This window comes from Berghia stephanieae, chromosome 5 (assembly GCF_034508935.2).
Source record: "Berghia stephanieae isolate SIO BIC M18660-M18661 chromosome 5, UCSD_Bste_1.3, whole genome shotgun sequence".
NCBI classification, from domain to species: Eukaryota; Metazoa; Mollusca; class Gastropoda; order Nudibranchia; family Aeolidiidae; genus Berghia; species Berghia stephanieae.
Window position 1 is genome coordinate 58,312,455 of NC_088364.1, and position 6,766 is coordinate 58,319,220.

The following is a 6,766-nucleotide window of genomic DNA, read 5'->3' on the forward strand; positions in this document are numbered from 1 at the left end:
TTCTTCAACTCAGCCAATGTTAATCTGACATGAACATTTGAAATTTACATGCAGATATTCTTTATTTCTCTTTTTAAAATCTAATATTATCCTCATGGATTCATGTAACGCTTTCATAAATTTTTAAAAAATAGTTCTATTTTCATAATCTGATTGCCTTATCACAAATTACTTTGTACGTTCCCATCATTTCTTACAGTATTGTCCCTCTTTTGTTTTGTAATTTCAACAAATGATAATTATCAATATCATGGCGTCTTTCAGCATATGACATTTGGATTTTATATGTACCAGTCTGGTAATCAGTACTTCCAATCATTCGTATTTTCACAGTAATATCTGGACTTTCCACATCCTCGGGGGGATGCCAAAAAAATTCAGGCTCTTTGACCTGTTAAGTGCACTGATTCCATTATGTGTTTTAGTTGGTTCCTCTGATGTCTATATCTATCCCAACCACTCTATTGTCAAGACCTTTTTCTCAATCCCTTCATTTCTCTTTAAAACTTTGTAAATATAATGTTTTTTGGTGTAAATGAAGTTTATTTTAAAAAGACAGGTCATAGTTATTGTGTGCAAGTTCTTGAAACATACTCTTAGGACATACCATTTTTGATCCTCTAGAAACGTTATTTTCAAAATTCTTCTGGGTCTTTGTCCTCCTAATCCCCACAGGGACTTTGTTCCTGGACCTTACTGGGGGGTCTTTAACAGTCCCTTGCAAACTTTACTTACCTTTTGGATATGGGCGTTGGAAGCACTGATAACGGTTTTATTAGAATTTACCACTGTAAAAGATTTGTGATTGGTTATGTATTGAACTCCTTTATAATTCAATGTTATGAAGATACTAATTGGCCACTTTATTGAACAGCAAGTATTTGTGTGGCTATGTGTGGTCTAGTGGTATGACATTGGCATTTGGATCGGAAGGTCCTGGGTTCGAGCCTTGCTTGGAGCACAGTTGAGTCCATGGAAAAGGCTCTTTACTCACATTCTGTCACCGCACTCGGATGTAAAATGAGTACCTGGCCTTAACAGTGTTACCTCTGTCCGAAAACAATTGTAATATCGCCTCACAGGCGTCATGTCCCGTCCTACATGTTCAGTGTTGCTGTTGGCCAAGGACCCCTTGTAAAGTGCTTTGAGCACATTTAGTGGATATTGCGCTACATTAAAGCTCATTTTTTTAAACAGCAAATATTTGACGAATATTGTCACAACATTTATGATGGTTACTCTGAACAATTTATGTTCAGTTTTCTTTTCCCATGCATAACATTCTTTTGATGTTCTCTGTTGATGGTGGAATTTTGCTTTCTATTATTTTTGAAGGTCCCAAATTTCTTATGTTCCTATTCCTTGTACTTTTTGTTCATGTCCCTAGGCTCTGGTTGGGATCCTTTTTTGAAGGAGCCAGTCAGTCTGATGATAGAATTTGTTACATTTTAAAAATATTTAATAAATAAATAAATTAATTAATTTTGTCAATCAGTTCTTGTTAACCACGGGGATGGGGTCTTTTGAGCCTCCCATGGTTGGCGAGGAGGTCACTCTTGCTGTATCTTCTATGCCCCTATATCCAGATTCCTTTTCCTGGGTGGGGTTCCTGACCTCCCATAGTGGGCAGGGGGGTACATACTGTGTCTTCTATCCCCTTATATCTGTTTTCCAACATGCTTTCTGTCTTTGTCTTGGAATGAGATTACTTGGTTTTGTCCTGACCCTGGCCGGAGTCCTAGCTGGGAGGGAAACAGTCAAATATATAGTTATTGTTTTGGGAGGTGATATTTTTTTCCTTGTAAATCATATCTCTGTTATGTATTATTATATGTTATTTTGAATTTATAATGTAAGCATTTGAGTCTGTTCCTCTTTGTTGGATTTTGTGCTTGTGTTCGGATGGGACTTATAGGTGGTCTCAAACTAAGTACTTTGATCGTGTGCTCTTGGAATCTACATCTGATCCCTATTTGTTCCCAGTTCCCCTATGTCTTACCTTTTCTTGGGTGCTTTATATGTAATTCTAGAACTTTTTACTATCGCATTTTCTTCCTTTTTACTGGCGCTGATATAACCTAAATGTGTTGCAAGCGCCGTAAAACCCTTAAAAGGACAAAAACAAACAACAGATTCCTTTTCGAGTTTGCTTTCTATTTTTGTCTTGAAATGAGATAACTTGGTTCTATCCTGATCATTGGCTGAGAGGAAAACAGTCAAATGAATAATATTAATTCTGGGAGATGGCTTTTTAGTAGTTTCGGACAAGAATATTGATAGACTGATCTTGGTATCTACCTTTATTCTTTGTTTAAATTACTTGTCTCTTTGATTTTTAAAATTTATTAGTTTTTTTTTTTTTTTGCTCTGGCAATTGTTAGACTTTTAGATCAATGACTTTTTCATCCTCCTCTTTTTCATTGATACTTAGATGTTGTTGCAAGTATTTGCCAATCTCCTAAAATCCAATAAAAAGTCTGAGTCTCCATTTGGAAAAATGATCTCGAACTTTAAGAATAATGGCGCCATTTTTATAGGTTAAGTGCCTCCTTCAAATTGTGGAATGTATATAACAATGTGATTTTATTTTTCTTGTTATTTGCCCAAAATGTTTGTAATAGCCATATTTATTTAATGAGTATCACCATGTTTCAATTGTTTTGTTTTGTTTTTTTTGTTATTGTTTTTTTAATGTGGGAAAATGTAAGTGATATACCTAATTTATTTCATGTGGGTAAGTTCTTTTTCACCCAAATAACTATTTAGTCATATTTATAAACAATCGACGTCGGGCTGAAGCTTGGTGCTTGGTTGGTAATGGAAGCTTGCTTGCTGTCAATTCATGACTGGGTGTGCAATGGAAGAGATGGTCCCTTCCACCATTCATAATTCTTCGTTTTCTGTCACTTATTTTATAACTAATAGAATAGACCAGATGAATATTTTGGTAGAATTTAAACAATCTGAAATAACTAACTCTATTGCTGTTTTGATGGCAAATATAGATAAGAATTTCAAATTAGTATTTTATTGCACCATGGATGATCGTCAATTTGTAATTTTGCTCTATGCTAGATATTTGATCATGCTTTGGACTCATCTAATTATATTTGTTTAAGATCAACTTTTTTTTCTGTCAAGCCTAGTCTTTACTAAATGCCTGATGGACTTTAATTTTTTGCATTAAAAATATGTTACATTGTATATTATGATCCTTGTTATGTTTTGAATAAGGTACTGGAAATGAATTCAATTTTACTGGCATTGTTTTCTTTTTTGTTTGTTTTTTAAATTTCTTTTGTGGAAATGGCAGAAGTATGTCAGTTTGGAAATATGTGTTTCAAGGTTTATGTCTACAAGTGTATTTGCTCTACAATGAATATATTTCATATAAAAAAAAAAAAAATTGTGTTAAAATTCAAATTTAATATTTTAAAACCTTCATCTATTAATGTTTTATTGCTTAAATCAATCTTTTATTCAAATTTAACCACCTGATGCAAGTTTGTTGCTTTCCTTGTAAACATATGGCAGTTGTTGGAAAATTTAAAGAAAGTGAAGGTGGTGTTTGGCATAAGGCCTATTGGCCAGTGTCAATTTCGACCTGATCCAATCCAACCTGACCTGACATGGAGTCTGATCAACAGTAAAAAAAAACAACTTGATGTTTTGCTTAATTTGGATTAAATTTTAAAAAAGTAAGTATAACTTAATTGCTTTGACTGGTGCTCATCATCCTAATCTCTCTCTATTTTTTTATGTGGACGGATGTGTGTGTTTTGTGTGAGTGTGCACATATATGTGTTGTGTTTGATCCGAACACTTTCTCACACTCTCAAAATAAACCTACATAATTAATTTTCTCTGTGCTATCAGTCATTTCATGTAATATGTCATGTGCTCTAGACATTTATTGTTCTCACATTGTTTCCTTTGTCGTAGCATGAATGGAACTAAATAATCTCTATTTCTCTATATTGTCTCTCTTCATTCTGGGAGCTACCTCTTTTCTTGAATAAATCTCCATTGTTTTAGGCACTTATGGATTTCTTCAAACCAACTGATCGGCTCAGTCAGACTTAGTATTACTGACTATCTTGTTATCTTTTTCCTTCATGTCGTGATATGATCTGTACGTTTCAAAAGCCATATTAAACTCTTAAAAACAAACTTTTAAAAATGTTTGAAACTGTTGATGAATGTAATTTATGTGTGATTTTCTTTTCTAGTCATAAAGAAATACATGCTGAAATTGAAATATTTTTTCCATGAATTAGATGTATAATATGATGAGTCAATGACAATGGGAATATATTTTAACTCAAATTTCTCTTCTTTCATTCCATGAAAATATTTACTACAAGTGAATTAATCTTGGTTCTATGTATAAATTGTTATGTTTGAGAGTTGGTTTGCATCATTCATAAGCTCTGATAAACTTACATTGTATTATTTACAACAGGATCTCTCTAATCAGGAAATGTCTGTCACTGCCAAAATTGTCCCAATTAGCCTAATTTTCTGATTTGTAGGGGAAGTGGAAATTTCAGTTGTCCTACTAATCTTTTGGGGGGCAAAATGGCCGAGTGGTTAAGGCATTGCACTGTGACCCGGCAGATCCCGAGTTCAAACCCCACTTCAGGCACTTTCGTTTTTTTCCTTGGGCAAGATTATTAACCCCCAATTTGCTCACTTTGTACAATATGGGTGATTCCTGTTGACATCAGACACCTTGTTTGATAAAATATCTATATTCCTTCATGGAATGCTAGGCGACGATATCTTATGATGTCGTTCATGGCGGAAGGGCATAATTTTTTAAAAACTAATCTTTTAAGTAATAAAAGCCCTGCTGCCATGTCATCACAATCTCTCTAGATGTGTAGCTGTGAAACAAACTGGTTAAGAAATATGGACTTCAAAGAGCTGGTCTAACAATGGAAGACTTAATTTATTCGAGATGAGAGACATCCAAAGTTTTGATGTCAACTGGGTATGTGCAGTTGTCAACACCTTTAACAAAAGAAACCACCACCAATTGCTCAAATGAGACATTAGCTCCGCCCATACACCTTTACCTGTGAGGCTGGTTTCATATCTGAAGAGGCAAGAGACGGTAATGCAAGCAGACTTTTTGTTGGTTTAGCCATCTGCGTAACTTTTGGTTAAATGTTCCTAAAGAGAATTAATGAAACTTGCAACAAATTTTTCAATACGAGGCTCAGGCGATTTTTTCCTGATTAGACTGGGACCCTGTACCAAATGGGAGGGATAAATTTCATAAGGAAAATTCTATTCAGATTTGCAGGTTTCCTGATTGGAGAGATTCCTGATTCCGAGGTCCCAATGTATAATCCAACTCTCTGAAACGTTCCTTGCTGAGATAAAACAGTCCAGATTTCATTTTTGTTTGTTTCAATTTTTTTTTATTCCCTTAACTTTAAGATGGGTGTGGCCATCAGCTTCAGCGGAAGTGTATTGTGGGACAAATCCCTTGTCTAGATGGACTGAATACTCTTGTATTTCACAATTACTGGTAATAGTAGAATATCTTGGTTTGGTTTGGGAATCACAGCATGACATTGGATTGTGGCTATTGTTGTAAAAAAAAAGTAAGAAAATAGGCAGTTCTTCAAAACCAAAAGGTTCATAGAGGGTTAAATAGATAATAGCAGTTGCTTGCTACCATTTTGATTGAACATTAGCCTATCACACAGTACTTTAAGTCAGATCTTAATAATAAAGCAAGTCACCCAATCACTGCTGTGTGATCATGGGAGTCAGGAAAACATGTTAACTGCTTTTGGAATCGATATCAGTTCCTTTGCTTGTTTGGCTAGTGCTCTACCACTGCGTTATGAGGGCCCCTTTCTTTGTTACACGAGGGGTGATTATTTTCCTCTTGTATTTTTATATCTCCGCTATATGTGTCATATTATTTTGTATGTATAAATTATTGTCACTGTATGCAGTGCATGTAAGGCAGTGCTTTTTGTCTCTAAGACATACATTTCTTCCACTGCATACTTCTGTTGTCCGTTTTGTCTAATCCTGTTGTTTTGCCTTTTCCAGTATTATAACTACATATTCAGAAGTCTAACAAGCACTGTTAACTTCTCTTTCTCAAAAAAGTTAAAATGATGAGTGTCGTCATTTACATAAAATGTTAATGTACAACAAGATTCTTCATTTAAAATTTCTTTGTGCATTTAGCATTTTGTTTAATGACCTGTGATATGCATTTGGAAATTATTGAACAAAAGAAGACATGAAAAGCAATTTTATTTCATTTTACTTCTTCCCAGACAATTAAAAACTGGAGTTTACATCATGCTCTAATTTTTAAAAAATGTATTTCACTATACTGTTATTGTAAAATTGTGATTTTTGTGTGTGTGTGTTATTAAGATTAAATCCATACAGTTTCTCTGCTTTAAAATGTTAAATTATAATTTAGTTTTTAAAAAAATGGAAAATGGTGCTTTGATAAACTCACTTTACATACTTGATTACTCATAATTCCTAGTTTGCGTGGTGTGTGCGTTCATGTGCGCCCAGGTGTATGTGTATGTGCGCATGGGTGTTTGTGTGTGTGCATGTGTTTTGTGTATGTGTGAATTGAATTACTTAGTCTTGGTTGTACAGTTTCCTTTTTTTTTTAAACATTGATCATTGAAAATAAAATAAGGATTAGACTTAAAATAGGAAAATAATAAGAAATGATTACCTACAGTGGTACGAGTTGAAAATGGAAAAGAAGACTGGT